Source organism: Rhipicephalus sanguineus, chromosome 11, assembly GCF_013339695.2.
Source record: "Rhipicephalus sanguineus isolate Rsan-2018 chromosome 11, BIME_Rsan_1.4, whole genome shotgun sequence".
NCBI lineage: Eukaryota > Metazoa > Arthropoda > Arachnida > Ixodida > Ixodidae > Rhipicephalus > Rhipicephalus sanguineus.
Genome location: NC_051186.1, coordinates 6,465,275 through 6,488,359, shown reverse-complemented (window position 1 = coordinate 6,488,359; position 23,085 = coordinate 6,465,275). Strand labels below are relative to the sequence as shown.

General features: G+C 48.3%; 1 long non-coding RNA gene across 2 annotated transcripts in view; it reads left to right on the top strand.

Annotated features, from left to right (window-relative positions):
- LOC119374267 (uncharacterized) overlaps window positions 1-22,469 on the top strand; it is a 42,135-nt gene extending 19,666 nt beyond the window's left edge. For both annotated transcript variants that reach the window (XR_007414348.1, XR_007414347.1), the window contains exons 3-4: window positions 22,173-22,315; window positions 22,381-22,469. This is a non-coding gene — a long non-coding RNA (uncharacterized LOC119374267). The remainder of the gene's footprint in view (window positions 1-22,172; window positions 22,316-22,380) is intronic.
- Window positions 22,470-23,085: the final 616 nt, after the last annotated feature.

Below are 23,085 nucleotides of genomic sequence, written 5' to 3'. Positions count from 1 at the left end.
TCACCTCAAATTAAACTACTGCGGCAAGCACGAAGACGCGGATAAGGAGCGCAGGGCTCGTGACTCGGCAGATGCACCGTCATTCGCCGTCGATGCCGCTTGCCTTCGCAGGGGAAAACCAGCGCCAGCTGAAAAGACAACGCAGCACCTTTGCTCATTCTGCGGACGGCCGACTGTGCGGCTCGCAGAGCGTTCTGCCACTTTTGCCGCAAGAGTGGCCACTTCGAGAACATGTGCCTCAAGAACAAGCGTGTAAGCGGTAACACACACAGAGTCCTTCTGCCAGCTCCATCGAGCTGCATACAGTTGCGGGAGAGCACCCGAACGCGAAGTACAGTCTCAACGGAAAAAGCTTGGCACAAGTGACCGGTGGACGGAGCCACAGAGTTTCCTAAAATTAACTAAAGGCGACTCTGGCGCTGCGATCGTTCAGCTACCATGGGAATGATGGGTAGTAGACAAATTTGCCTAGTCTTCGTGCTTACGGCTTCAAACGTACTTGTGGCTTTGTTTATTGCTATGTTTTGGTTTTCTTTCGGATAAAAGAATGGATCGTTGTGAACTTCGTGACCAGATTTGAATCGCTCAGCCTAAAGAAGTAAAAGTGGCGAAGTGAAACTTCTGACTTCTGCTGAAATTCGTTTTGCGACAAAGCGGATGCAGCCGACGCGGAGCTAAACGGAGCCGAAAGTACGAAGTTTAGATAAATTTGTGTACTACCCACCATTCCCATGCTGGCTGAAGCGTCATGCGTTGTAGCTCCCATAGACACTAGCGCCAGAGTTCCCTCTAGTAAGTATTGTAGGAAACTCTATGGACGGAGCGGCAAGATTGCGACACGCGGCGCTGTTTTTCCCGAGCACGCCGATATCGAGAGTGCCAAGCACATTCATTTCCCAAAGCAGGGGAGGCCGGCGGAAAGCGCTCCAACAAACGACTCTTTCGGGGCAACATCGATGAAGATACGGTTGCTCGCAACACCAGCGAAGAAACAGAAAAAAAAAGAAATCACGTGCATAGCTACATCTGCCGGTAAGCGATGAACACGCGCTTCTTTAATATATGGGCTTTCGGATGGGCCAACAGCCAGACTGGGCCGGTTTCCGTCGGACCACCGGCCGCCCCTGCTTTGGAAAATGGAATGTGCTTGGGAACCTCGCTATTGGCGTGGTTGTGAGCAACAGCGCCCCGTGTCGCAATTTTGCGGCTCCGGCCGCCGGTCACTTGTGCTAATCTTTTTCCGTTGAGACTGTGCGTCGAGGTGCTCGTCAATGTGTGCCCACTTTTGTTCAAGGTGGAGTCCGCCGTCGACGTTTCTGTTACGCAGTACGTATCCGGGCGTCCCCTCGAAGCTTCAAGACCCCAAGAGCGAGGTGAAGGGCCCTGACAACAACATCCTGCCGCTCACAGGCACTCAAGTCGTTACACTGTCGTGGCACGAAACCACGGGCGCTATTTTGTAAGCGTTCCGTCACAGAACGGAGGCGGAGCGTTCTGTGAGCAGCGCGTGATTGGTCGAGGCTCGTTCAATTCAAATTCAATATGCATTTTTTAATGGTTCAAGACGTAAGAATACTATGCAAAAGCCATAGAACGTTCACGTGACAGCCACAGAACGGCCGGAGACCTGTGCCGTCGACCTCCTTACCCCGTTCTATCGACAAAAATGGATACAAAACGGTCTCCGTACGACTTGGATTGGATCGAAACGCATGCTCGTGAGCTGTGGAGAGGAGGAGCGGTTTCACGCTCTGACTGGTATTCAGCCACCTCCCTTTTGCGACAGTTTGTGAAGCTGCCGTCTCCGTTCTCGTTCGTGCCATTTCGTGTCACCTGCGTGGCTGCTGCAGTCACGCAGAAACGAAGCCCTGAGGTAGAAGATGCGTTTGAGGTGGTGACTGAAGAGGTGTTCTGGCGGCACTTACGCCTGAATAACGGTCCGAGTGCTCGCCGTGCTCGCCTTGGTAAACTATTACTACTAGTGGACAAATACTAGAAGCATTTGTTGGAACAGCTTGGTAGCCAGCGCCACTATCCACCGTCTCTCGAAACTGTGACACCAGCTAGCTCTATATCAAGATGCTAACACAAGTAAATTGTTAAAGTAATCGCGTTCTTCAGTTGAATGCTTTAAAAACAATGTCAGACAATATTATTGTTCAGCTATAAAAATTTCTTATTTTTTGTGTGCTGAAAACATTCTCGAATTCCTTAGCTAGCTATTGGCTTCTTGCTGCCTCTCGTTCTTCCGTTCGGTCCCGCCTCCGTTCTGTGACTGAACGCTTACAAAATAGCGCCCCAAGCAGCTGATCTACGTCCTGACAACCAAGACGGTCCCACTGCTGGGCTTCCCGGGTATCCAAGCCAATCCAAGCCTTGGGTGTTGCTTGGCTTTCCAGCCGTGCAAGAAGGGGCGCGGGCTAGCCGATCAACGTGGAGGAGTCCGCCCTGCTGTAAAGCATGGAGAGGAGTCAGGCACCCTCCACTGCCTGGGTGGCTGCAACTTTGGAGGACCGCGGCAGGCTGCGGACACACTGCAGGAACTCCCACTGCAGCAGCTTGGGCCGCTCCAAAAAGCCACTGACAGTCTCACCACATGGAAGGATGAAACAAGCGGAGAGACAGGGAGGTTGGCCAGTTCTTAGACCGGCTGGCTACCCTGTGCTGGGGGAAAGGGTAAGGAAGATAAAAGATCATAGACGAGAGATGTTACAAAAAAAGTCACAGTTTCGCCGCGACGGCGAAGCAATGAATGCGATAGCAATAAATTGGAATGTAACGCGAAGAACGGAAAGCAGCTCGAAATTGCCAGCGCGTCAGTCAAACCCAAAGGACGCACGAAAAGAACGCACACAGGACGAGCGCGAACTATCATGCGTCACAGCTCGAAACTTGAAGCGCACTGCTCAAACATAAACCAGGACGCACGAAACGAAGGAACAGGTACACACATGCAGGACGAGCGCGAAGTGTCACAGTTGTTACTTATTCTGTTTGAGCAGCGCGCTCCTTTCGCAAACGCGGCCGCTGCGAAGTGACCTTCGTACGCTCTGTGGCTTCAGCGTGGACATCGCGGGGAAAGCACAAGACGTACAACCGCCCGCTCCACCCCCACCCCCCTTCCCCGGCCGCCCCCTCCTTTCCTCGAGATAAGCGCACGATGGCGGCCACGCCCTGTAGGGCGAAGACCAACGGCGTTCGCAGGAGCGGGGCGATGATCTTTAAAGCGCACAACGCGCGCACATCGCGCCATCTATGTGGCGAATAAGAAAGCATGCTGGAGGAAGTGGTGTATATAAATAGCTCGCCGTTAGCAGGCTGAACGACGGTACTGTAGGTGGTGTAACCGTTTAACGCCGCTCGCTGGAAAGCGAGAGGTCGCCCTTTCGATTCCACGCGTCGGAAAGTTTTTCTCAATTATTTTTCTTTGTGGCTTTTATATATACATATACACATATACATATACGGTGAATGACGGCGGCCGGCGACGGCAAAAATCAGCCGAGACTGCACATATAATTGCTATCGCAATAAAAAAAGAAAACAAAGAAAATAAAAAAGAGAGAAAAAAAAGAAAGGAGAATACGACACTGCTTATATTCTGTCTCTAAGACCAGTTGTCGGAGGAAGCGCAATATTGCTTTCAAATAATGCTTCTATGCTAACGATGGACTCGGCCAAGCTCACAAAACCCTTTGTTACGACAAAGGACGATTATCAAGTTCATCTAGCCCATACGAAAGCTCTTGTCTTGGCGCAATGAAACGGGGACACTCACACAGATGGGAGAACGTTTTTTCGCAGCTGCAGTAATTGCATGTAGAGTTGTTGGCCATTCCACTCAGACAGGAGTAGGCATTCGTGAAGGCCACGTCAAGCCACAGGCGGCACAGAAGCGTCTCCTCAGCTCGCGATATTCCTGAGGGAAGACTGAGCTGGAGATTGGGATCCAAGCTGTGTAGACGAGCGTTGGTGAATTGCGCCGAGTTCCACTGGGCGACCACGTACCAGCGAACGAAGTCTTGTAGCTGAATCGGTTCTGGAGAACGGTATATCTGCGGAATGGTCACTGATATGTGCAGATCGAGCGGCCTCGTCCGCACGGTCATTACTGTATATACCACAATGACCCGATATCCACTGATACGCTATGTTGTGTTGTTTATCGATTGCAGGGTGGTGAAGGAGCCTTATAGCAGCAACTAACTGCTTGTTAAGTCCATAACGAAATGGTGTCATAAGACATTGAAAAAATCACACCATCTCCCGCTAAAGGGGACCATGAGGCGATGCGAAGCAGCGTTTCGGCATGTATAGCCCGCGTTTCAGAGAGGGAGTGGAGAGGGTGATAGGGAGAGGGGAAGGAGGAAAGGGAGGGGAAATGGGAAGTGGAGAGGGGGAGGGGAGTGAGAAGGGAGACGTGTGTGGAGAGGGCTTGCGCATGCGCAATAACGGTGGTCACGCCGCACACCACCACCACCACCACCGGATTGAACTCCGCTATAAGATGCTTCAGATCTAAAGCTGCCTTGGAGTCAGAGAAGATGGACCAAGCTTGCGAAGGTTCTTCAACTACAGACTCTAGTGCTGCACGGATGGCGGCGAGTTCTGCGGCCGTCGATGACGTCATATGCGATGTTTTGAATTTTATGGTGACTGACTTAGCGGGAACAAACACTGCCCCTGCTGAGCCTGCAGAAGAGACAGAATCGTCCGTGTAGATGTGAAGGCGTCCGCTGTGTTTCTCATGCAGGTACAGTAGTGCGGGGTGTTGTAGGGCTAAATACGACGACGTGTTTTTTTTTCTTTTAGATTCCGGGAATGGTAAGAATGAATTCGAGTGGATGTAGGCACCATAATGGCAACGGCGGTGTTTCTGCATGCGTGAAGTTCGAGGGAATCACTGCGCTGATGCGATGCTACAGTACCGCTGAACGCAGAGTGCGGCCTAGATGTAGGCATTTAGATGCCTAGATGTAGGCATGTAGGCATTGTAGACCTCACCACATGAATTTATGGAAAGTATATCAATGTGAGAGGCGAGTGGGCACGGGGACCACTCGCCTTCCCTTCTCGCAGCGAAATACTCGTGCGTCTGTGGGCGGGGATCGTTTCCGCTTTGGCGTTGCCATGTTCGTTTTGCGGCAGTGCTGCGCCCGAGACGCCGAGCGCAAAGGACGAGAAGACGGGCACCAGGCTGCCCGTCGTTTCGCCCGTGTCAACACAAGCATACGAGCAGAGACGCCCAGCGTAGCAAGGGAGAACGATGCCCGAGACACCGCGCGCCAGCGACAAGACGACGACGGCGACGACGCTGCAGATCGTTTCGTCTGTGCCAACACGAGCTTACGAGGAGTGTTTATCGCAAGCCAGCTAGGGGGTGTATAAAATGCTTAGTGAAAACCTGGCAAAGACTTGGGAGGAAAATGCAGTGCCAGACGAACGGGGCCACGGCTTCGTTGTCCGACGGTTTTCACGCTGGATATTTACGACGGTATCACGCTGGTCTGACGGTTTTCGGCTGGATTTTTTTTTAAACGTGGGGTCAGGTCAGCGAGGAGACACTGTGTATGTTCTAAAGTTGTTTATGCTTCATGAACAGATTTAGGCGAAGTTCGAGTTTTAGGACAGAACGATTTGTTTCAGCAATGCTGCCGTCAAACAGGTTGGTGCGATTGCGATCAATCTCTTCTACGCATGCGTCAGCAGTGACAGAGGTCCTTGGTTGTTTGACGTAATTTATTGTATTTTTTGTGATTTCATTAAGTTGCAATGAATTTAAACTAAATCAGTAGCTTCAAATGTATGTACTGACCATAAAGCTAATAAAATTGTGTTTAAGGCACTAATGCATGCACATTTCTGCTGCCTATGAGCGGTGACGTACGCTTTGCCTTGTTCATGGAAACAAAGCAGTGCTGGGCGTTCATGTCTGAGAAAAGGCGTCAAGACTTGACATTAATGTTAGAGCGAACAGATGGCTGCAGACGGCTAACGTCGTTGGAAATTCCAGGCTAAGACGTCATTCCAGTTCGTTTCTAGGAATCGCTTGCTGTCTTAATAATATTTCCTTAGTGACAGTGCAGAGCACGGGAACGGACAAGGAGAAAACAAGTGTATACATCATGGGGGCTGACATTGAGCAAGTTTTAACAAGCAACAAATGTCACTACATATGCTTCGCACGCGGACGACTCTCATTCGCCGTAGCCGCTCTCAGAGGCACAGATTACGCGCTTTCTAAATCTTTTAGATATTGGCATCTCGTCATACCGAAAAATACCAACCACTAAATTAAAGAAGGATCAGCGTGGTAATATCAACCGAACGCACTTCTCATGACACACGAAGAAACCACATTCATTTCTTCAGTTAACTAATCACGCAGCCTGCGAAACTGCACGAACATATTTCGCAGGCGACGTATGCCTAAATTGTGGGAAAACGTACGTATGTCGTGTATGAAATACCACATTCGTCGCTTCGACCGGAAAGCGGTCTTTTTCAAGAGTCACTCTTAAAACAGGCCGTTCCCTAGTCGAAACATCGAATAAATGTGCTCCTTTCGTTTTGGTACGTGCGCATATATATATATATATATATATATATATATATTGAATAGGAGACGGACAGATGCGCTGGAAATTGCCTTTTGTTTGTTTTGTTTGCTTTTCCTTCAACACCGTGGCACATACCCACTCTGGGGGATTGGTCAATAAATTGCCTGTTTCCCCCAGTTTCGCCTTCCTCGCTCTTCGAACGAGCGCCCGGGCCCGCTGCCGCTCTTAGTCATCACGTACTAGATTTGAACGCAAACGGACGAGACACAAGAAGAGAAGACGACACACACGAGCGGTCGCTTGTGTCTCGTCCGTTTGCGCTCAAGTCTATTCCAGACTGAACCAACGCACCCAACAAAGCATTTTATTAACTTCGTCATTATGCTCGGGCCACGCTCTGCGGCAGCTGTGCGCCTTGAAATTCAGCACCACTAACGTGAAACCTGTGGAGGGGCGAAGCATGCAGTGTGCGCCAGGGTTTCCCAGAGCAAAATCACTGCTAATGGGCAATGAGAGACAGAAGAAAGATTACACACAGGGACCCGCAGTCCGCTTTTAGTTAACGTGCACGCTGCAAATCTTTATTGTTTAGCTACGTGCAAGACAAATCTGCCACCGGCACTACGTTGCAGGTCAATATCCAGTGCCTATATATAGAGGGTTTCACTGTTTACTAACACAGGCCCTGGACCGCTTCCGGTTTCCTGCGCTGGCGTAGGCTATTTTCTAGAGCAACTGTATGTAACTTATTTTTGGTCAGTAAGATTTGGTATGTGCTTCAGGTTCTTCATTGCTCGAGAATTAACATCCAAAAATTTCACCGTGTTCTTGCAGTGTTCGTGTGGGGGTCAACATGGGAAAGGACAAGTCGGACTAATTTGTTCTTGCGAGTCAGAAATGGGGGGCTGGGATTGACACACCTCTTTTTGCGCCAGGTTGTAAATCGCTTTCTGTTCTTACGCAATGTACAGGACCCTTTTCTGCGCACTGTGTGCCAGCTTCGCCTGTGCAAACGGTTGCCGAAAATTGTTGTATCCACGAAATATTTGCCTGGAAGCTTACATGGATTTTTAAAAGAAGTAGTTTTAGCTAGTGATTTTTTGTCCGCTCGCTTTTCTCTCGATTATCTTTCCACTGTGACACGGAAAAAATTGTACAAAGACCTTTGTGACGTTGTACTACCTGTACCGCTGTATAGAACCATGTACCCTGCGGGTCGATGGAGAAATGTACTAAAAAGGGTCAAAAGAATGATGGTACCTGCAGGAATGAAAACATTCTTCTTTCAACTACATTCAGGTACACTTCCTGTCAAACCTTGGCTGGAGGAAAAAGGCATGTTTGTGCCATGGGGAACCGATTGCTTAATATGCAGAAAAGTAGAAACAATAGACCACATGTTCCTCGACTGCTGGGACGCTGTGTTTTTATGGGACGTACTGCAGCGTACCATCAAAAAAGATTTCCCCTTAGACCCCCCTGGAATTCGATATCTCTCTGTTGAAAGTGATGACGGGACACCTTTTGATCTGATAATGTTGATTACACTCCACAGCATATGGAAGTGCAGGATGGCCATACGGCACGCTGATGCGGACGCCCGTCCGGCGCGTCAATACTTCAAAGAAAGCGTAACCCGTTTTGTTGAAGAACAAAAAACTTCTTGAAGATGGTCCTGATTGGTTAGATCGTGTAGAGCTTCTTTTGCAAATGAAGGAGGTTTAGAGCGTCCTCACTAGTCCCAGTATGGCCTTTCCTTTTTTTTCCTGTTGATCCCTCTCCCTTTTTACGCAACCAGTGTTTGTATTGTAAATAGCGTTTCTTCTTGTTTTTGTTTGTTTCTTGTCAAAAGCAGGCAATAAAGAAAAAAAAAAGCGCTGGCGTAGGCTAGCAGAATTGGCGGGGAACAAAAGCCTTGGCGAGTAGCCCGTGGAGTTTCAACACTTTTCTCCCTGTATCTAGCAAAATATTTTGAATTAAATATTCTTCTAAGCTACAAACAACACTAAAAGAGTTAGTTTTTAACTATAAGCGCCTTTCTTTATGTGAAACTGGAAAAAGAGTCTTCCCTTACTCTGGCAAATCTTAAAAAAACGCTTTACGCTTCGGTGTTGCAAAATAATAAATGTGGTGACCGGAAGTTTCTTGGGGTAGACCACGTGCTCCTGCTATCGCAATCTTGAAACCATCTATACGCGGTGGCCGGTGAACGGTTGTGGAGAGCGAGCACTCGGTTTTTAACACGAAAGTGTCTTATGCCGGGGTCCACCAAGACTTCAGTGAGATATTTCCGTCACGGAAATGACGTAGAAAAAATTTACATGACCACATGGCAAAGAAGAAAAGTTCCGTCAAGGGGCATCGAACCAACGACCGCTCGGTCCGCAACAACAGATGCCGGGCACGCTGTCCACTGCGCCATGGTCACAGACACTAGAAGCTTTACAAACGCGCCTTTTATATCTACCACTCTCCCGGTCGGCGGGGTGGTGTTGCCCCCTGGGAGTGGTAAAGTAAAGGACTTCTTCATTACTCTGGCCTCCTCGATTAGCACCTGCAACGCATTACACGTCCGTCCCATTCGGCGCATTTTCGGTAAAAGTTCAATTTTGTCAATGCCTTAACACATCGCGAATAGCGATCTTAGCCGGTGTCGTAAAAGCGTCGGCCTCGCTCATAGCATCACGCCAATCCAAACAAAAAAAAATTGCACCATCTCCCCGAAGGAAACGCTGATGGGATGCGAAGCAGCAGCGTTGCGCACGGGTGGCGTCACGGGTTGAACGGCGCTAACGCGGGTGCTGCGGTGAGCGCTGGAAGATTCGTTTGAAGCGAAACTCGGTGTAGCGTTTGCTGGTGTAAACATTTGTTTGAAACGCAGACACGGGAGGCGAGCGGGCGTAAGAGCCGGCAGCTGCGGCGCTCCGGCGGGTGAGGGAGAGAGTGGCGTACGCGCGCACCTGCGAGGGGTGCGTGACGTCAACACCCAGCTGCCGCGTGACCTACTTGGCACCGCTCCAACACCTGCGCCGAGGGAAGCGCGTTGCCTCGCATTTGTGCGGACGGACAGCGTTGCACAGGCTAGTCAAAGAGCTGCTACGCATCTAATAGCTCTGCGACGCGCGTCTGCCTCACCTGGCTGTAACACCGCGTTCCCCGCTCACGCGCTCGCCCCGAGAAAAATCGCCTCTAGACTACCGAAAGGCACGATGCGCTTTGCGTTTCCCTCTAGTCTGGCCGTGGTGTTAAATCACATTTTAACATGCCGCGGGATGGCGACCAAGTTCTGCGTCCAATATGCGACGCTCTTCTGGCTATCACACCTCGTCCTCTGATTACGTTTTCACCGTTAAGTGCTACAGCTACCGCAAGGGTTTGTTTAATCATTTAACATCGACGTTAGTCGTCGGGATGGGGATGTACAACCAGTCATGAAAGTGGGTGCATCCACGTTAAACGGGGCTATAGCTGCCAGACATCAATATACATTGTGCAAACTCTCTGATATCAATGTTCAGTAAACATTCAGTTACTTCTGTAAGGCCACGCTTTACTTTCGTGTTATTCCGATCCCTATGACGGATGGATTAACCATCTTTTTCAATCAAACATCGCGGCGCTGCGCAGGAGAGAATGAGGCGCGCGAGAGGGGGGGGGGGGGTGAGCGTAGGAGAGGACAGAGAGGGGGAGGGACGTGCATGCGCAGTAGGGGTGTGGACGCCGCGGGAAAGATCGACAAATCCCCCGCCTTAAGATGCTTCGCATCTAAAACAGATTGTGGTACCTCAGGTTTCTGTACAGATACCACTCTTAATCCCCGACACATGCACGGAAACTAGTTTTGCCTCCTCTCTTGTGCACGCGAGTCTGATTCCAACGAGCGCACACGCGAAGTGTTCTCGCCCAGGCATTCGGTAATCATAAATGGGCCTTCGAACTAATCGCATAGTTTCTTTGAAAGGGACTATGTGTATTGATGCAGCTACACCTCATCTGCGGTAGGGTATTGCGTGGCGAGCGCCGACTGCGGCGGTGGCAGCTGTGTCATATTTGCTCCTTTTGGGCATGCACGATCTTGCATGCCTCGGTTTGTATGTACGGCGAAGTGTCCCTCGTACAAAAAAGAACCGTCCAACTTGTACAGACGTGTTAAATGAGAGCACAACGCCATGTTCTCGTAGTTGACCGTACATGACCTCGCATGCTGAAGTTCTGTAGACCTCTAAGAAACCGTTTAACTGCCAATGCAGCCGCTTTGAGATGCTCTTCCAAATGAACCTCACCGGGCGAGTTGTCTTAACAATATAGTGCTAGGCGAGTTCGGATGTTCCGAAACTGCGCGAACCTCTCTGTCAGGCCGTGGGTGGTAGGTTGTCGCGAAATGATGCTTCACTCCCGCTTGCCGAAGATAGATTCGGAGCTCGCAGCTGCAGAAAGTTGTCGAGCTGTCGCATATCAATTCCTCGCGAGGGTCGTGTCTCTTTTCAAAGCGGTCACGTAGAATGCTCAAGACACAGCTGGCGGCAAGGGAAGGCACGGTAGCAACCTCTATGTACCTTGCTAAGTTCTTAAAATCGGGGAAGCAATTTGTCGGTTCTTAGAAACCATAACTTGCAGCATAGCGACACCCAAAAGATAACACGGGCATTGAGCTTGTCGCTAACCCACGCTTGCGTGTGTGAAATGTGCGCGACGGCGGCCTGGACTTGGAGCCTTCCACGTCCGGGTGACCAGGTAAACGGTCATGCAGCTATCACAGGCGGCCGACATACACAGTCGGAAGAACGGACTCAGCGATTGCGCGAGAAGGCCGACAAGCACGAAAGTTGAGTGGAGAGGATGAGGGCCAAGCTTTAGCGAAAACAACCACCGTAGTTTCCTGCTGCTTCGCACCGTGCTTTTACCGCTGCTTCGCTCTTCATTAAATGGCCCCTAAGTAACTCCAAGTTCAAAGACGAGGGAGTGGTTTCTTTCTCGCCTTGGCTACCCTTCCTACAAGCGATATCACCTCCCTGCCACCTATTTATTCATAAAGCACGTGTACAATGTCAGCACTAAGCACTGAGCCTATAGGAATTCGCGCTTTTCGGTTACACGTTGTTATATCCGTTTGCGCAGTCGGAAACGGGCAACACCGAGTGAAATCTGTTAGTCGCGCATGCTAGTCATACGAGACACGGAGGAACGGATGGGCGTCTGCACAGCAAGGCAGGGAAGGAGACAATTCACAATTTATGTTCCTCGTAACTCGGCGAGTCGACAGTTTGTACCATAATTACGCCACGTGAATCGCCCTTCTGGCGTCACGAAGTGCGTCGTAAAGACGAGAAACGCCTGGAGAGAATAACGCTGTAGTTTTTTTTTTGTATTTATGGAGGCTGTTTAGGGTCATTTTAAAGGTAGACAGAACGAGTGCTCGCGATATTCGTGTGAGACTCGGTACCAGGTTGCACAAAAGAGATATGATCCGTCTTATGCAGGGATATATCGTATAAACCGTCAGCAACCCATATTAAAGAAGTCAATTTCAGGACGAATTTAATCAAGACAGAAAATCCTGCTATAAGGCGAACTTTTCAAGATATTTAAAGCGTCTTGTTTATAATTTTGTGTTGTTTGCGAACATATTTTCTGAGCGGTCAGCAATACGGATTGAAAAAGTCAACTTCCGTAAAGATGTAATCAAAGCTTGTAATCCCGCCTTAAATACCCGTTTTTTCTCCAACAGCAGATCGCGCGTCATTTGATAAACACATGCATCGAACGCCGCGAATTGAAATTTGCACTCGAGGCAGCGCACGCCATCTCTCATTGCGATAAAGAGTGTAACGCGCAAAAGGATATAGGCGTGTGGGGTTGACATTACGTCAGCAATCATAAAGGCTTCCAAGCTCTGCGTAATTTACTCTCAGCCATAACCGTCTAACATAATTCTTCACAAGCTCTTTAGCGCTCACCTTGTATCCATCCCCGCGGCTGCGACTGCTTCTGGAGTGTCAGTGAAACTACCATGTTAAACTAGCATTTAGCTTGTGCGATCGCGCGCGTCGGTTATGTCCTCTTTTGATTCATTCCGTGTTTGTGTCGTGATTGACAGAGACGATAAACGCGGCTGTCAAGAAGCTGCCGTTTCGCTGCATGTAGAAGTTGTGGGCCCGAATGCAAATATGTTTCTGTGGAGCGGCTGTTACGCTGACTGATGGTTAGGCCTAGTCCCGTAAGATTCCCCGCTGAGAATTCCGCGCCTCGCCTTGCGTACTGAGTGCTCTCGCAACTTACATTCTTCTATACTGGAGAGAAGGACGCGGCCACCTTGACGTGCGACTACTTTTCTTTGGATTTACGGATTCTGATATAAACCACAGGCTTCTGTCATTTTTGAACGTAAGTCATTTTCGTTGCACTGAGCTCTGTATTCCAGAACCGTAAAAAAAAATTACAAGAAATGTGTTGGGTTGCATGCGCGACATGTTTCACCAGTACGTGACTGCGTAATTCATGCAGAACACATGATTAAGTTGTCCAAACATAAATGCATGCTATGGTTTCCGCAGACAGCAACCTTGCTGTCTGCGAATGCTGCGACACAGTTGAGAACGGATCTTTACTTCGCTTAACCATACTTGGCTAACCATGGGCCGAAGGCATGGCACCTGAAGTTCTACCGCGATGAGACGAGATGTAATCTTGACGCAGTCTTTCTAAACTAGCTGCGTCAGCTATAGTTATTTTAACACGAAAGTGTTTTATGCCGGGGTTTTATGCCTAAGACTTTCATGACGTATTTCCGTCACGGAAATACATCAACAAAAAGAACACCATCAAATGGCAAACAAATTTTCACTGAGATGAGTTGAACCCACGACCTCTGGGTCCGCGTCGATGGCTGGCGGACGATTAGCCCACGGAGCCACCGCCAAACACATATCGGAGGCTACATGAACGCGCCTTTTCTCTTACACACTTTCCTCTCACAGTGCTCTTGGTATGATGGATGGATGCTATGAGTGTCCTCTCTATAACGACGCGGTGATATGTGTGCCACCAGGCTCGAAAAAAAAAAAAAACGCGCCTTTGCTACGATCGTCTCATTCGGCGCGTTTCCAACAGAAGTGTAATTTCGTCAACGCTTTAACACATTGCGAGGTGGTGCGTTTAGCCCAAGCCTCGCTCATAGCATCCGTCCATATCGGAAAAAGCTCTCCTACGCTCACCTGTCTGTCGCACCGTGTTCCCCGCTCGCCCTTTAACGGCCAGGCTAGAGGGAAGACGCAACGCGCGTAGCGTTTCTCTTCGCGTTTCATGACGCTTTGAAGAAGGTCATGTCGAGTATCAGTGTTCATTATATGCTTCTTCATGCCATAATTGCGCGGGATTTACCATTTATAGACGGCGTCCACGTACATGTTAAGAACTTAAGCTACCGCAAAGGTAGTCGTCGTTACGGAGATGTGCCACTAGGCGTCAACGTTGGTGCGTCCACATTATGCGGTGCTATATTTGTCAAACAACTGTACACATTGTACAAGCTCTCATATACCAATGCACTGTAAACAATCAACTACTTCTGTGACGACACGTTTCACTTTCGTGTTATACCAATTTCTAAGGGATCAGTCACCTTTTTCAGGCAATAGTGTGTAAGTTATAGGTGTTTATTGCTCTATGACCGAAATAGAAACATCAGCAACAACGCCAGTGACAGCATTTCACAAAAGAGGCAAGAGTAGAATGTTGTACACTAAAGATTAAAACTCATGCATTTCAATAAACAACTGTTAAGGTAAGCCTTCTTTGCTATCTATATCCGCGTGTACGTTACCCGTGCCAATTCTAGGCCAGCGTATTATGCAATATGGGCGACATTTTCTTATGCAAGATGTAAAAGGATATAGCACGGAGAAATGCGTGGAGCAGTTTACGTTATTTATTGCACTATAAGGTATAAATGTATGACACGTGTGCACGAAGCGTTACTGATCAAAATAACGACCAGCAAAGACGCTGCGGGCCTTTCATTCGTACAGTCACCTGTCGCATGATATTCGTCAAGTGAAACAAATTTGCGATTTTTTGCGCGAGTGTAACTGACAGTTTAATAGTATCGGCGAATTACCACCTGTGTTAGCGGAGCCGCAATACACACCCTAGCAGTATATGCAAACCGTGATCCGAAGGTAGATAAATCGGGCAAAGGCACAGAAAATAAACGGACAGTAGGCACACAGAGAGCTTAGTGGGTCACCTTTCTTTCTCGGCGTATGCATTCTTCACCTTAGTTGCCCGAAGGTGTAAACCTTGAAATTAATTGGGATCTATAGGCTATCGCAAATAAACGGCAGATACGACATTGGCTTAGCATGTTCAAGAACAATCTGTTGATGGGCTAGTTGGTAAATGCGTCGATATGTACTCAGCGCGTACAGCGAAAAGAAACGAGGAGAAGAGAAGGCACATAAACAAGGCAGAATGGCGCTCACTTCCAACTGAAATTTATTCGAAAGCCCGAAGCCAGTTTTCAAACATGCGCGCATGCTATCAACCGATCGAAAACGCATCACTGGTGACCAAACAAAAACAGCATTTCTTTGTCAGGTATGTTCACACTTGGAGCACTTACACAGTTGAAACCTGATTCGCTAACTTGACCGGCCTCTATTATTTCTCCTTCTGTTTTTGTTTTTGCATACTTGATAAAGGTCACACGATCAAAATGTGGTGTACGTTCACGCCAGTTGAAGTGATCTGCAAGATCCGCCTGGCTTGTTCCTTACATTCAAGAAATGATCACGTGCTCTGATACTGCAGCATCGGCCCGTCTGGTCGATGTACTCTTTACCGCAGCAGAGTGATACCTTGTAAACGACGTGCGTTATGCAGTCGGTGAAATAGTGAGCATGCGTCATTGCGAAAGATTTCTTTTTATCCTCGGTCAGTAAAGGGCAAATCTGAGCTAACTTACATGGGGCTGAAAACACACCTTTTTTGTGATACCTGTTAGCAATCTTGTTGAGACTGGGAGATTTCGTGAATGTATGGAATCGCCTGCGGTATTCGTTTGTCTTTTTCCAAAGTTCTGGTTTTTGTTTATTGAGGTCTTGTAGCACTGACTCACACACGGCAGTGACAACCGAAGAGGGAAATCCTGCAGCGTCTAAGTGTTGCAACTGATTATTCAGACTCTTAGAAGAGGTGTGACAGCAGCCTTTTGCTAATGCGAATTTCAGACACGACATCGCGAACCCCCTTTTAATATACCTCCTGTCCTAGCTAATTTGGACCAGGATTAAAAAAAGAAACCATGTGCTCTAGGCAAGTTTTTCCTGTTGTATATTAGCGGTAGTCGTGTGTATATAAAACCTGCATTTTTCTCATGGCTAAGCACTAATTTATAAATTAACTTTAACTAGCCAACTTTCTTAGTCTTGCTCTAATCGGTAAAATATTAACCTTATCTTGTACCTTGCCTTAGATAACTCCCAGAATCTAGAGTTTATTTTCTGCGGAAATCTGACTGGTTGTTTCTTACCGCAAAATAATAACGCGCGATAAACGCCAAATATACACTCTAAGCCGAAATCGAGTATTTGGGGAGTATTTCTGCCACACAACAATAATCGTCATCTGGCTTGCTCGCGTTTCCTTTCTTGAAAACCCAGCTCTCGTCACTTTCCTGTCAAGAATGCTATGTCACGCTGATAACGCGCGTGCCGTTCGTGACCGGGAAGTGCCGCGACCGTGGTGATAACGCGAGGAAAGCAAGCGAGGTGGATGACGATTGTTGTTGTGTGGCAGAAACACTCCCAAAATACTCGATTTTGGCTTAGAGTGTAATATCGACGCGCGCGCCGCTCGCAGTCACCGATAGCCCGTTCAATCGACCTCCGTGCCAGAAAGCAGCCCTTGATTATTCATTCAACTTACATTTGAGGGCACTAAAAGCGCCGCACATTAGGCGACAGTCACGTGGTATTTTTTTTTATTTCGCGCGTTTTAAAGAAAGGCATGAATGAAATGGAGGAAAGGAGTTATCTTACCTCAGATTGAAAAATTTGATGTAAGTTGGTCTTTTTCAATAAAGTTGCTCGCTCGCTCAGATCAAGCGTTACAACTTTTGTATTGAAGATTTTTGTATTCAAAAACTTCATTAAGCAATCTTTGTTAATTGGCGAACTTGGCGGATTGTAAAAAAACAAAAATATTCTGACGTGCTCTATATGGCTCAGAACAATACTGCGCTAACTGGATATGCGTAGCGCCAATGTTTATTTTTTTAATACTTGGTGCTTCTTAGCTGTAACACCCTATGTAAAAGCGTCCCTGGTTGTTACGTTACTTTGAATCCAAGTATCTGACGCAAGTACGCTTCAGATTCTTCTCTTTTGCCACCCGTTCAATGCAATACGTTTTCCCAGCTCAAAGGCTGACATTGATAATATAGTATTTACAACTTCAGTTGCTCGTACAAAAACAGGGGGGGGGGGTGCGTCGAAGCATGTAGGGAAAGGTGTTTCAGCTCCACTAACGTAAAACTTGTGGAGGGGTGAATCATGCAGTGTGCGCCGGTGTTCCCCCAGCAAAATCCCTGCTAATGGGCAATGAGCGACAGAAGAAAGATTAGACACAGAGGGCCGTAGTCCGCTTTTAGTTAACGTGCACGGTGCGAATTTTTATTGTTAGCTACGCACAAGACAAATCTCCCAGAGTCACTACATTGCAGGTCAAGATCCAGTGCCTACGGGGTGGACGGTAACGGCTGTGCAGCGCGATCAGTCTGTTTTTTTCAAGAATCTTGCTAGCAGACACTGCCTGCGTCGGCGTTGCCTCTCGCGGGCGAGGGCGCGTTCTGGTTTCCCGTGAGCTGGTAGTTCAGCGTTCATTGCAGAAAGAGCGTTTCCACAGTCAATGCACACGGTTTGCTCCCTCTCGCCACACGGCGAGCGCTGAGGCGGTGGCGGCCTCTCTTGCGCTCAAACAAATAGACCGTTACGACAGCAGACGACAATGCACGCCGACACACCAAAACCTCAAGGTCTCACGACGACACACCGAGATCCCAAAGTGCTTCGCCCCTAAAACTAGCTCCGTGCTTTTCAATAAAATTCAGTTGTAAGTCAGCACCAGTCTGTGTCGTATATGTGTCCTCTCTTGTGCTTGTTTCTTTGAGCTGCATATACTTAGTATATATCAATGACCAAGTTAACCCGTTCGCAAGGTTCTCGATGGCCTTTTTACAAAACGAAATTACGCAAACTGTCTCACGGAAGAGCACCGGCGCTGGAACGTTTCAAGGCTGCCCTAACTGGTACGCCGGCACCTAACGCTGCACTTTGGTTAATCTAGGGATAGGGATGTAGGCACGGCTTTCATTTTCTGCTGCGTTTGAACAAAGGCTTGCTGCTCGTGGTTGCGCAACAACAGCATGTATTTTGAATGTGCAAGCATATCTATGCTGACCCAATGAGAAAACTGTCCGTCCGTCGGTCCCTCTGTTACGTAATCACGATTATCACCATAGCAAAGTCAATGACTCAAGCAACGCAATTTTTTTTGTCGCGTCTAGGTTTGAAACAAGGCCCTCATGATCTGAAAAAAGGTGCCTTGACCACAGGGCTGCACATCAACGCCTCCGCTATGCGAATGTATCCGAACCACATGAATGCTTTGTACCCGTGGTTCTGCACTAATATAAAAAATCACAGCATATCCACGAGGTGAATGATAGTGAGGTGGGCGAAGGTCCACAGGTTATGAGTGATACCGCTAATCTTCCGAGAAGTTACGCCTGATAAAATCATCATGAAAACACGTGAGGTACGGTGAAGATCTCGTTCCTGATGCCAGAAAGCGCTTTGAGGTTATTATCGAACCAAAGTCGATGACACACGTCGCAGCTGTGGCCAAACGAATGAGCAAGAAATTCCCGCTCGAACCGCGCGTCGGCTCCTTGAATGTGAGACCGCTCGCGCCGCTTGGTCGCCGCTTCCCGCGCACGAGCGCCATCAAGGTCTGCCAGGCGCCGCGCTCGCTTCGCCGCCGCTTCTCGGTCTCGCCTTTCCGGGTCCGCTGCTCGGAGTGCACGTTGCGCCGCGGCGTCATTGGCGCGCCCCGCCACGGGATCCGCCGGGCGCCGCGCTCGCTTCGCCGCGGCGCTCGCTTCGCCCACCAACGATCCGACACGTACGGCGACGATCCAGGAGACTGAGAGAGGCACTCGTTTCCCGCGCACCCAGGCACAGCCCGCGCAGCAGCCAATCGGAGAGTACCGGCACTTCCACCGCCATATAGTGGCGATTCGCACAAGCGCACTATTGCACAGACTTGTATTTGACTAACGCCATCTAGGAAATGAGACGAGAAATGGTGATGACGACACAAGTTGTGTACAGTGCCATCTAGAATATCGTCACTCAACTGCAGTTTGTATGTACTTCTATGAGACAGCGCCATTTATTGTGCTGTTCGGGAGATACTGGCGGTTACGCCTGACGCGGGACAAGGTTAGACTAAGAGGAGCTACGCCCCTAAAAAGAGAACGCTTTCTAGGAAAGCTTCGCTGAATTTCGCTGTATGAACGAAAAGCTCTCTCTGAGACATGTGAAGTCGATATGGAGTATTTTACACCTCAGCAAATTTTAGACATTGGGAAAATTTCACGCCACACACACATTTCGGTGGTTGCGGCATGTGTCTTCCGAAGGCGCCGTTTTAGACGCTGACGAACGCTTGAAAAAAAGCTAAAAGGGCGCCATGCCGATGCCCCCTGAAAACAGCGACGGCCGCAAGCTACAATAAAACTCTGCGCTTACGAATCACATAGACAACTCGCAAAGGAGATTCTGGGTGGATTTTTTCGCATTTGGAAAGCCCGGAGGAAGTCAGGTGTCATATTGAATTCGGCGCCTTGGTAATTACCCACTTAAGGCTCCAGCTCTTCAGGGATGAGGCTTGCTTTCGATCCCTGATGGATTTATTCCCACAAACCGCCTTTCTGAAGGTCTACCGTTTGTCTCAGATATGTCTGGTACTGGTAGCCAGTCTGTAGAAGTTTCTACGAAAGTCTCGCGGTGTGTGTGTGTGTGCGCGCGCGCGCGCGCGCGTGTGTGTGTGTGTGTGTGTGTGTGTGTTTGTGTGTGTGTGTGTGTGTGTGTGTGCGTGCGTGCGTGCGTGCGTGCGTGCGCGCGCGTCACTATCCCACCTACGTCCGCACCAAGCGTAAACACTATATTTCCAGTTACTTTGAACTTTAAATGAGCGTCCAGCAACATGAGAGACCACTGCTGATCACGATGTGCAAATTCGAGATGTGCTTGTTGCAATCTGCGTGCTGGCCATCCCCATCATAGCAGAGAACGTACGTCGAAAGAGTGCACAGAAAGGGTGAAACAGAGTTGGCTGCCTCTTTATTGTGGCAGTAATCGCGATAATGATGACGTCAGTCCCTTCCAATGTTGCAGAGTTGCCACTCCGGAATTGTAATGACTCCGGAATCATTCCACATTTTCGCGCCCAGGAATGGAATGGAAATGGAATGGAGACAACGCGGGGAGGAATGGAATGAGAATGGATCTAAGCGCCTTTTGCACGGAATGGAATGGGAATGAAATTACGTGTTTTTTCTAAAATAGAGCACGTTTTCGCCTAAGAAAAAAAAAACAAAATAAGAAAAAGTGTCCAGGATGGAACGAGGTTCCAACCTGCGCCCTGTGCGTGGGAGCGAAGTATTCTACCTTGGGGCTATGACGGTGCTTGAAGCCGCTTTGCAAAAAGACCCCATACAGGCTTCAAGTCGCGAAGGAACCACATTAACATATGTAATGTAGCGTGATAGAAGAGTAAAATAACAACCAAGCATCAAACAACGCCAATTCTGTAACCAGGCGTCACTCAGTGTGAATTGCGCAACGAGTGGGTTGTTGAATGCTTGCAACCCATTACAAAGGGCTTTGCCATAATTCTTCATCGTCATCAGCCACAGCATCAACAAAGTGCACATTATGCCTTACAGGTGTTTAGCAAGTACCAAGGTTCTCCGTAGAATGACGAAAATTGCATAGTGGCTCCTTCCCTGCTTCACAAAAATTATGATGATTTATAGCGAAGTGGGTTCCTCGCATGTGCACTTCTACTGTTTGCCAAGGAAGCCAATAAGGCTCTCATGATCCATTTCCTCAGGGTCTCAATAAAGTTAATTCCCTCTCTCTATCTCTTTTTCACGTTAGCCTATGTTATAAAGCGCGGTGCAAGAGTGGCATAACGACCGGGCATCGCACAATGCGAATTAGGTAACTAGTGGGTCCTTTAAAGCTTCCAACCTATTACGAAAGGCTCAGTCATAATTCTTCATCGTCATCAGCCGTAGCGTCAAGAAACTGCCCATAATGCCTTACAGATGGCACCTCGCTTCTCCGCAGAATGACGAGTAATGTCGTGGTGGGTGCTTCCCAACTTCACAAAAATTATGATTTCAGGCGTAATGGGTAGGTTGCTAGAGTACTCGCTTTAGTAGCCACAAGAGAGTTTATAACGGGCTCTAGAAATGCCGCTCTTCGAGCTTTCGCCGTGACTGTGCTGCGCTTTCCGCGCAAGCCTGGCGTTTTAGATGCGAAGCAACTTTTGCGCTGGGCTTTCTCCGTAGTTCCATTGGCGACCGTCCGCTTTTTAAAACCTACCATAGCCATCTGTAACATATTGAGCGCGCGCTCGCGCAAAGGAGAAGTCTTCTTCGTCTTGTTCTTCGACCGCCTTAATGATGATGCGTGCAGAACGCGCGCTCGCGCCAAGGAGAAGTCTTCTTCGTCTTGTTCTTCGACCGCCTTAATGATGATACGTGCCGAACACTTTATGGGCTCGGGCTCTCGTATGCTGTCCTAGCTTGGCGAAACACTGACAAAACCACGGCTGCTGGTACGCGCTAGCGCGTTCGGGCGTGTGTAAGGGGCTGCGTAAGGCGCTGTGGCTTTTCCCCCTTACACTCTCTCAGCAATCACGTGATGGCGTCGGGGAACGAAATTCTGCAGACGCGCGATGAACCCGCGTGGCGTGCTCCAACAAGAGTTCGGTACGAGTAACAGCATAAGCAACTACAGTGAATTCATGGTGTGCTCCCATGCAAGGACACGTTAACATGAGGCAAGGTGCCCGTGATGAACGGAAATTTAAGTCGACCCATGCGCTTCTTCGCATCCCCACATGGTACGCTTTAGTGGGAGATGGTGAAAAAAAATTTCTTTTTCATTCCGAGGAATTGAAAGGAATGGAATGGTATAACAATCCACTCACACAAACACACACGAACTGAGGCATGCGCACGGACACGACATTTGTTGGGTTCGTTCTCATATAACAGCGTGTAAGCTAAAGTATTATTGCCAGCGGCCCGCGAAATACCACGTATAGCTCAAATCTCGAGATTCCGTGGGGTCTCAATGGCTGGTGTGGAAGCGAAGATGCATGTCGTAATGAAATGCTAATGTATGCTCACTTCAAATACACTTCTTTAGCATAAATATATTTTATGTTCACTGTCCTTCATGTTGAAGTGAGCCATGTAAGCATTCCTGAAAATTTTTATCGTAATATGTCCATTGCACCAGTGTGTTCTTGTTGCAGTTTTACAACACAAGTGAGCCAACATGGACCTATATGACTACGAGTGCAAATCCACTTACATGTGAAGTGAACGTCCTGCAAAACATAAATAGCACGCATGTTACATTCCACAAGAGCTATTTCAGTCAGGAAACACATCAAAAGTAAGTCGTATAATAATGCTGCTTAGAACGCCAAATGAGCTGGTCTTTTTTTTTTTTCACGACAGAATGACCATGGGTTACTCGGGATACTTTACCAAGTGGTACACAGATCGAGAAGACGAAATTTTTAATCAAGTCGTGCTTTGCAATACAGGTAAGCAAAATGTACTGAATTGAAGTGGAAAGTTGGGCAAGTTTGTGTGCATTCTTGACGAAAAATGGCCCATATAGGCAGTGCATTCTTGGAATGGAAACGGGACATGCCCTAATTGGCACCTAAGTTTGATCACATAGACAACGGAAGAACCAAAATGTATGCGATACATGTTATGTTGCTTCCATCGTTTCCATGTGCAATGAAATATTGACCTCAACTGCGATAGCGCCATCGAAGGCTGGCTGATGCATTCCGTGCTTTTTTGAGCGAGCTGTGCTGCTTCAACTGCTAATCTCGTGTGCACATCTCTATGCTTGTACCGAATCAGAGCATCAAGAAAATTCGGCGAACAATTGCACCGATCGCAATATGCCCACACGCGCGCATAGTCGTTCTTGTTAAAACATAAGGCCCGGTTCTTTAGCCTAACGCTGACGCGGCGCCTCTTTGGCCCTAGGTATACGACCAAGCTTAGGTGCGAATGCGCCTGTCCTGTCTATTTTCAACAAGCCCGTCGTCATTATGCGCTGTTTTTCATCATGAATAGTAAATATTTTTTGCATTTGTATATGTGCACAATTGAATAAACCATGTGTCGGCTATGTATACCGGG